This window comes from Gouania willdenowi, chromosome 3 (genome assembly GCF_900634775.1).
Source record: "Gouania willdenowi chromosome 3, fGouWil2.1, whole genome shotgun sequence".
Taxonomy (NCBI): domain Eukaryota; kingdom Metazoa; phylum Chordata; class Actinopteri; order Blenniiformes; family Gobiesocidae; genus Gouania; species Gouania willdenowi.
Window position 1 is genome coordinate 2,254,369 of NC_041046.1, and position 10,006 is coordinate 2,264,374.

A 10,006-nucleotide genomic window follows, 5' to 3' on the forward strand; every position below is an offset into this window, starting at 1 on the left:
GGTAATTATATTTAATACAATAGTAAAATTATATAATAACAAAATAATATAATGAAAATCCAGTAACGAATACAATATAAACAATAACAGCATAAAATAATAAGGTAATAGCAATAATAATAATACAATGAGAATACCAGTAACTATAAGATAAAAGAATAATACAAAAAAAGAATAATATAAGAATAGCAATAACAATAATATGGTAGTAGTACGATTAGATAGAGAAAATATAATACTGTGTGTGTGTGTGTGTGTGTGTGTGTGTGTGTGTGTGTGTGTGTGTGTGTGTGTGTGTGTGTGTGTGTGTGTGTGTGTGTGTGTAAAAAAAGAGAGAGAGACCCGAAAGTACCACGAAAAATAAACGTTTTGTAGCACACAAAGTCGCAACTCTCTCTCAATGGCTCTCTGTGCATCACCATGTACATTCCGATGTAGTGCATGCACACACGCACATCAGCCGTGTGTGTGTGTGTGTGTGTGTGTGTGTGTGTGTGTGTGTGTGTGTGTGTGTGTGTGTGTGTGTGTGTGTTTACATTGTAGCTGCTAGCATCTTTCTTAGCACATAGAAGAATATAAGAAGAAACACTCACCATTGCGCAGAACAAACAATAATCACAGTGGACCCATCCGCTCACAAAAACGTTACATTCCTCTGTTTGAAGAATCAGAATGTTTGCGATAAGCTAACAACCGTCAGCACAGGCACCGCCCACACTCATAGAGATGAAGGAGGAAGTGACGTCTGTGACCCGAGATTTAAAGTAAGTTTGGAATCACGGGAATAATATTAAATAACCATGAAATATTAACTTAAATGACTTTTAGCGGTACAAAAGCATTTTTAATATCGACCTTTTTTTTTTAACCCAAACAACTGCGACACGGTGACGTCATGAACCCGGAACTGGAATAGATAGATATAGATGGTGCGCTACCGCCCCCTCACACCCTGAGGTCAAAAGCTGAATAGGTTTCATTTCGAAGTCGTCCAGAAGTGAAATAAAATTAAAATAAACATTTTGAAATGACCAAATTACTCCAAAATAACAGAAACACACACTCAGGGTATTTGGAACCCGTTGACCGAGTTACAGTTCGAACTCGCAAGCATCGAGGAGATATTTGCTCCACACACACACACACAGACCTACCTTGAATTATAGTATAGACTAGTACAGTGCCCGTCGGAAGTATGCATTCATGTGGGAGAATAAGGGGTATATTTGCAGGTGCAAAATGTGGGTGAAATTTTCCTGGTTTAATGTCATCATTGTTTTTTTTTTTATCTTTCAGTTGTCTTTTGTGCATTTTTTTTTACAATTATTGTTTTTTGTTGTCATTGTAGTGTGATTCTGGAGTCATTTGGTGTATTTTTTGTATAAATATTGTTTATTTTTTGTTTTATTTTACTCATTTAGTTTATTTTTATTAAAAATAGTGTGTGTGTGTCTCTCCATCCATCTCCTCCGTGCGTTATCTCTCGCGTGCGTCTTGCACATAATCCGCCGCAGGTTGTTAAGAGAGACATAGAAGTACCACGAAAAATAAACGTTTTGCAACACCAAAGTCGCAACTCTCTAAACGGCTCTGTGTGATTTCAGTATTTTCATCCCGGTGTAGAGCACGGATGTGCATCAGCCGTGTGTGTGTGTGTGTGTGTGTGTGTGTTTACATTGTATCTGCTGGCATCTTTCTTAGCACATAGAATAATATAAGAAAGACTTAATAATAATAATTTTAATATTGACCTTTTTTTTTATAACCCAAACTGCGACACGGTGACGTCATGAACCCGGAACCGGAAGTAGCGCGCTCAACACTGCTCTCTTACCGAGGGAGCCGTAATTATAAAATAAACATTAATTTGACCGTTTTGCTCCACCAAATTACTCTAAAATAAGATTAATTAACGTGGATGCCGATAGATTTTTTTTTTTTTAGGTGTGTCGGAGTTGATCACAGTTCATCTGTTTCGCCTTCAAAATTGATACCGGAAGTCGTCTCAACTGTGATCAAAATGGATGTCGAAAATCGTCTCAACACATGGTGCGCTAGCGCCCCCTCACACCCTGAGGTCAAAAGTTGAATAGGTTTAATTTCGGGGCCGTGACTTGTCTTTCTCGTGTGAATCTGCGCTGCTTGAGTTTTGCAACACATTTAGCAAAACTAATTTGTGCTTGTAGAAATGGCCCCTCCCCTCCCTGCTCTTTTACGTGTGTGATTGACCAATCAGAAGTGAGGATTTGGATGTGATGGGGCACAAGTAGGGGATTTTATTTTGGTTTGGGTTTATTGTGGTGTGGCTTTTGATTGCATGTTGTGTGCTTTTTTTGTGGCTTTTTGGTTGCATATTTTGGACACCGCCCCTTTTAGCCTGTTGCCCCTAGCAACCCCAACAACTGTCACTTTTGGCTAATCAATGACCCCCTGCAATCAAACACACCTGCGACGCATCAGACCGGACCATAAAGAGGAGGGCACGGAAGACAACGAGGGACGCGGACGACAGATGTGCCTTGCCGGGGGAGGACGCGGACGTACATCTGATTGGAAGCCCTGGAGTACACAGCAGACCCCGCGAGCAAGCGGAGCGAGACGGCGATCGTGCCCCGACACGAAACTACAGTAGAGGCAGGGGAGACCCTGCCTTGCCTGTAAGTATACAGACGCCCTGGGGGCGTGTCGGCTGTGGGTTCGTGGGGACGTGGCGCTGTGTGCTGGCTGTGTCATTCTGTGACAGGGAGGATCGAGACCCAGGGGCTGCGGTAGTCCATCAAAGCGGCCCGGAAGTGCAAACGGAGCGAGACGGAGATCGTGCCCCGACGCGAATCTACAGTAGAGGCAGGGGAGACCCTGCCTTGCCTGCAAGTATACAGACGCCCTGGGGGCGTGTCGGCTGTGGGTTCGTGGGGACGTGGCGCTGTGTGCTGGCTGTGTCATTCTGTGACAGGGAGGATCGAGACCCAGGGGCTGCGGTAGTCCATCAGAGCGGCCCGGACGTGCAAGCGGAGCGAGACGGAGACCGTGCCCCGACGCGAGACTACAGTGCCTGAGAGGTCCCTGAAAGTGGATGAGCTGCGGTATTTACGCACGGCGCCCGGACTGGTCTATACTGCCCTCTCTGGATAATATTTTAGATTGGTATTCTATGTTTGTTTTAATAGTGTGGTGCGACTCTTTTAGATTTGCAAATATTAAATGGTTAACGTGCATCCACTGTCTTCTTTTTATTGGGCCAGTTGCTCTCACTACATTGGGTTTTAAGATTTTATTGGGTTGACCAATTTAATCAATTTAGTATTTCTAAAACCTTTTCGGTCCCATTACAGGAAGACAGAGCGCTGTGTCTTTTTAGCGCAGCAGCAGGTGATATGACTGAAACAAAGTCATTTTTCTTCACTGTAAAGGCAGGATGCTGAAATTTGCCTCCACAGATTGTTTGAAAAAGGTTGTTAGAGTCATTTATGAACAAAAAGAGTCATGGAGAGTGATTCTCCTTGTTTACATTTAGGTAAACGCTATGTGGAGAAGATAATCGAAAGCTGACAGCTGTTGCAGTGGCCAAGCGTTAAACGTATTTTACAAAATCTACAATTTGTATAATGTGACGAAGCAATAAAACAATGAACATGTATGTGAACTGTCTCATAAAAATAAATATTTTGTAAAATACATTAACCCCTTGACCACTGCATCAGCTACACGTTCGGCTTTTTTTGTTTTTTTAATCGGAAAAATATACCCCATGTATTATCACAAAGTACTAGGTAAATAATATTCCATTAATAAAAAGAAGAAATTACCTTAACTTTGACAGATGATTGGCATTTAGTCGATCTTTCCAGACGGAATGATCAGACCTCAGGGCGGCGTGGATAATAAAGATAGGCAAATGCACATGCTCGTAGATTTGTGTCATCTTCTGCGCATGCTCAGAAATGGTGTGGAAAAGGCTCTTGGAATTGAATTAAAAGCATTCAATACATTCTTTATATTGCTATCATTTAGCATTAAAACTGTTTGAAATTAATTAAATAAAATGAAACATTATTAATTACACTCCTAAAATTAACAATTTTAAGTACATTGAAAAGAAAAGTATGAATTAAATTCAAAAATGTTTTTTAATTACAAATGTTTTCTTTTTTCCAGGAAAAGGGACCTGAAACATCCCTGGGATCAAGAAAGGTCAAAGACTGATTGATGTCCGGAGACGGAAGAGAGGGAGGTGCTTAGGAGACTGCTGGTCAATCTGTGGAGAAACTTGAGCACTGTGAACCTGCGTTTCAGGTAATGGATTTTTTTTTTTTTTTTTTTTATCAGAGTTTAATTTTATTGACCTATTTAACAGAGTCAACAAGTTCAGTTTAACACAGAATCTTTTGCTGTGCTGTGTTTTGTTTGGGAAAGAACAAGGTCACTTGTTGCCATGGTAGAAGACTCAACAGATTTAATGAATGGTTAGATAATAGGGATGTAACGATTAATCGTAAGGCAGTTAAAAATCGATTCATAGGTATCACGATTGACATCGATACTTTGAAAATTGAATCGCAGTACTTTTTTTAAACAGCAGAGGGCGCTATATAGTTATCCCGTCTCTTGTCCAGCAGTGGACAAGCGGCGGGCGGAATCTGCTACTACTTTCTTTCTGGCCACCTAATACTCTTAAACATGTTAATAAATGATTCCTTACCCCTTTAGCACCGAAAGAATATCTGTAATATTACGTGAATATCTGTAAAAGTCACGTTTTTTCTATTAGCTCTGTCTGCTAGCATAGCATCTCTTCTTCACTGCAAGAATTTCTGCATGCCAACCGACCACTGGGTTACCAGCGCCCTCTGCTGGTCCAAACAAATATCAGATGTAAATCAGTGAATGGCTGCTTTTTTTTTTTTTTAAAGTCCAATTGTTAAGGCACAAAATACATTTTTCAGTAGCACTTTTATAAAGAAAAATAACTATTATGTAGTTTAAACGAGAATTTAAATTAATAGGCTTCTTCATTTGTATTATTCCTTTATTTATTTCATTCAAGATTTATTTTTAGTTAAATTGTATTGTTTTGAATAGTTTATCAAGGGATTATTTTGACAATGAAAAATAAAAGGAAAATAGAACAGTGTTTTCTAGTTTTTTTCCCCCAAAAAAAAAAAGGAATATTTTTCAGTCATCATTTGTCTACAGTCCCATTTTGTAAAATAAATCAAATCGTATCAGGAGTTGAGTGAATCGTTACATCCCTATTAGATAATAATAATAACAACATCGTTGGATTTAGCTTATAATAAGACACAGTGGGGATGAAAACGAAAAGAAAACATTGCCAGTGGAATTTGTAAATACTTTGGGTTTAGGGACGCAAATGTGATTTGCACAGAGGCAAGTGATAATATTGTCAAAAGGCAGGAAAAAGCTTTAGTTATAGAAATAAGAGCAGTTCAGTAATGTTAAATATCTATATCTATATATTTAGAAGCATTGCAAGATTGAATTGGTGGATAATTTGTCAATCGAATAAACCGGTTATAGGAGGATTGTTTAGAGATAAGATGCTCCCATGAATCAAAATGTGGACACAAAGATGCTGTTGAAACTGACTATTTTGTCCTTTTCTCCAAAGGAAACTGGAGACTGAACTAATAAGCCACTCACAATACCTGTGGACGCTGTGCGTTTGGAGTGTATGGAAAAAATCACAAGTCACTGTGTTAGAAAAAGCAAACCCACTGAGTTCAAAAGGGACTGCAGCCGGTGAACAAAACTTGATTTCAAACAGAAATACAGCACGTGATCAGTTTGTGCTCCTGAACACACAGTTCAACACCAACTACCATGGTAGCATGGAGTCAACCAAAATCTGATTATAAGTAAAATGGTAAATGGACTTGATTTATATAGTGCTTTATCACCACACTGAAGCAGTCCAAAAGCGCTTTACATATCAGCTCATTCACCCAATCACTCTCACATTCACACACCAGTGGGACAGGACTGCCATGCAAGGCGCTAGTCAACCACTGGGAGCAACTTAGGGTTCAGTGTCTTGCCCAAGGACACTTCGACACATAGTCAGGTACTGGGATCGAACCCCCAACCTCTCAATCAGAAGATGACCCTCTACCACCTGAGCCACGGTCCCCCATGTAGATTACAAAGACACAATTTTAGCTGAATGGGTAAGATATATCCATAGTTTATATCCTAAAGAATCCTGGGTAAATTCGTCAGAGGGCACAGTTAGATTTTTTTCTAAATTTTAACATTAAAAGTATTTCTCAGGAAACAACATTCCTAATAATAAAGTCTGTGACCCAAAATAATCTATGACCGCTGCGGCTTCTCGACAGTCGAGAAGAAGAGTGCTACGTCAACTGCATAAACGTCTTTGTAGCTATTAAGGAGCTATTTACTTCCCCTTAAACATGATGCTCTGGTGAGTGAAGTAAATGCAGACTGGAGAATAATTACAAACGTGTTTAAGGGGGAGTGAATGTCCGCCGAGAAGCCGCAGGGGTTGGAACTGTCACCACCTGCAGTCACAGATTTTTTTGGGTCACAGATTTTTGGCACAACACCGGCACTTGGCTGCCACTCGCCTCAGCTTTGGCTCTTGGTGACGTCATCGACTAGGCGACGTTTTTTCCATTCGTCAAAGTTATTACAGGTTTACAGCTGTTACAGATTTTCTTTGTTCCTTTTTCAGAGCACATAAGATCTTAATTCCTATCAGGACATTAAGAAAATTTCAACCAAAAACTTAAAAAGTGTATCTGGAGAAAATTGCCTACCCTAGCTGTAAGTAAACAGGATCAGCAGAGCTTTCACAGATAGCTCTCGGCCTTCCCCTCTACAGCTGACGGTCAGGTCACTGCAGGACTGGAGGGAAGTGTTTAGAAAATTGATTGGATGGAAATTTGAAGATGTTATAACATGCATTTATATGTTTCCAGAGAGAGTCTAATCTGGTGAAGACAAAAGGAATCGATCAGTCTTGATTCCCAAAGAGAGGGTTTGGAGTGATCTGGACTGTGACCTTAAAGCTGAGAGGGAGGAGTCTGGAGCTGCAGTGAAGGATATGTGATCGGAGAGGCGACAGGAGTTTGGGGAATAAGGAGGGACAGCTCTGCAAATTCAAAAGATAAGTCAATGTACACCGAAACAGATGACTTTGTTGGATACATTTTGAAAATGATTGGAAAAACATAGTGTAAACAGTTTATATTAGATTCTTAATAACGCAACAGTTGTATTAGGTTTTATTCAGATACTTTTAATTTAGATCCCTTGGCTCTATACTAATGTGCGTAGACATACATATGAATGATCACTAATTGATAATTGTTTTTCTTAGATGGAGGAGACACTTTGGAGATACACTGCAGTATCTACCTCCGCCTATGGATTGAGATGCTTCCTTTGGGTTTTGACTTTACTTTAAATTAAAATTGTATTGTTTGGGGACTAATTTGATAACAAAACTAATCCTCACATTTTAATTTAAGGTTTCTCCACATTGTTTTAAATTGGGTTTCTGGAAGATCAAAGGAGAAAGGTAAATTTAATGGTTTTATCAGGTGAAACAATGATGGTGGAACTGTAAACTCTCTCCTGAATTGCCTATAATGTACTGTTTAGTTTAGCTAGATTAGGGACGATAAAGGGCTGAAACCATCCTTGCTTGTCCAGTCTTTGTGCAATTTAGGACCAGGCTTGGTGTTTGGCGGCGATTTGCATTTACAAAGGTCACTGTCTTAGGGTATGCTAATTTATGAATGCTTATACATCCGGTAATTAGGAGGTAGGAATGATTATTAAGGTGACCACTGTAGGTGACCCTCAGAAAAGGGATTTAGGTAAAATAGGAAATAAACAGACTATTATTATATATATATATATATATATATATTGAATCACAGGCCGGTCAGCCCCAAAAACCCTTTGACCAAACAAACCCTGTGTTTGCATTTGACCTTTAACTCTTCAACTTGATTCCATCTCATTTAATTCAAAACCACCGCAACACTTGTGAAAAAGGCTTTGCTGGCAGTGTTGGTGTGGGGTGACGGCACCTGGCTGGAGGTGCTGGAGGGTCTGCCTCCCTGTCAGTCCTTGGCTGGCAGGGTGGAAAAAGATTCTAAGATTCTCCTCCCATTTCCCGAGTGCTGCTAGGACATGGTATCAGGCTAACGAGCTTCCTGGAACTGGGTGACACCTCAATAGCGACAGGCTGCATATTTTCAACAACATATTGTGCTATAGTTTCATTGATCTATCCTTGGCTAACAGTCCGATTAAATTATCCACTGTTGTTTTTGTGTTGGGGCTTGCCTCACAGTGACTGCGTCCACCAATGCAGGGTTTGCTCAAGCTTTGCCGATGAATTTCATGCATCTTTTGGAGGTGCTTTGAAAGATTGGAGTTGCTGTTTGTCGCAGTAGAACCTTCGAGTCCGAAAAGAACAGCTTAGCTGCTGTCATAGGTAGCTGTTGTTATAGTTAGCTGCTGTGATAGTTAGCTGCTGTTATTGGTAGCTGCTGTGATAGTTAGCTGCTGTTATTGGTAGCTGCTGTGATAGTTAGCTGCTGTTATAGATAGCTGATGTGATAGTTAACACCAAAAAGGTGCGCACTCAATTCAAAATGGCCGCACCTACAGACCATGGAGATGCCACCTCAGCCACCATCAGAGATAGACATTTTATAATTACCGATCTACAGGAAGAGATGCATCGCCTTTCCAACGAGCTAAAAAAGAAAGATGAGCTACTCACCAAGTACACAGATAAGGTCGATCAACAGTTAATAGTGCTGTTGTCCTTCCTTCATACTTACTCTACACGCCAACAATACTGTTCCATGGGAGAATCTGGTCTCAAGAGTGTTCTGTTCCACACCACGCCGGCCATCATGGGCCGAAGTTGTCGTGCTTGGACACCTCCGCTTACTCTCCATAATTGTTTTAAAGCCCTCTCTTACAAAATTGGAGACAAACTCAGTCCAATTAAGCCACCAGGAAAACCGAATTCCCATCGGTCCAAATTCTCCGTCGCCCATCAAAAACTACTCAGAGCAGCAGTACAGAGGCACGCTGGTTCCGAGTGCAGCCAGCTGCCTCAATGCCTGCCAACCCCGATCACGGAGACCCCACATAGATGTCAGCAATCCACTCGTCGTCAGACGCAGAGCCACTTCAAACCGCCAATGCCAGTCGGCGCCAAGAACAGAGACTTCCTCCGCTCATCATCAGACATTCCCGCACAGCAGACTCAAAGCCAACCAACCCGGATGACAGATGCTTCTCAGCAGCAGCCACCTATGACCCGCCCACCATCAGACACTCTCGGTCAGTACAACAGGCCCACAGACATTTCTAGTCGTCTTTTTCCTCCAACTTCACTCATCATTGGTGATTCAATAACTACAGAAGGAACATTAGATTATTTAATGCCATCACAGACTGTATTCCAGGTGCTACAATTAACACTTTCTTAGACAAACTTAATCAAATACTACCCACGCTGCTAGCAACTGTTACTAAAATAGTGCTACATGTAGGGACGACCGATACCACCATGAGCGAGTTTAACCTTCTCTTTAACAATTTAAAGACACGAATCGCGATATAAAACACTTTAGCCGTCTCCTACAGCAGCACAACTTTTTACAATCCTGCTGCAAACTCCATAATTTCACATTTATTGATAACGTAAACTTTTTTTGGAAATGTGCTGATCTATTCAAATAGGATGGGGTCCATCCTAATTTACATGGGGTCTATTCTCCTGCCTGGACTTAAGTGCTTTTTTGAGTGCCTACAGTTTTGCACCTCTCTCCTGTGCATATTTTTTGGTCCAGGCTGCTGACACGCCCACCGCACGTAAGGAGACCAGTATCTTTTCTCAAAAATCTGCATAACTACAAAAGCTGAAACTTCTGACTGCACTGAAGACAGAGGCAAAGTGGAAAAGGGACAAGAAGTTGTGATTTGGTTGATTAAA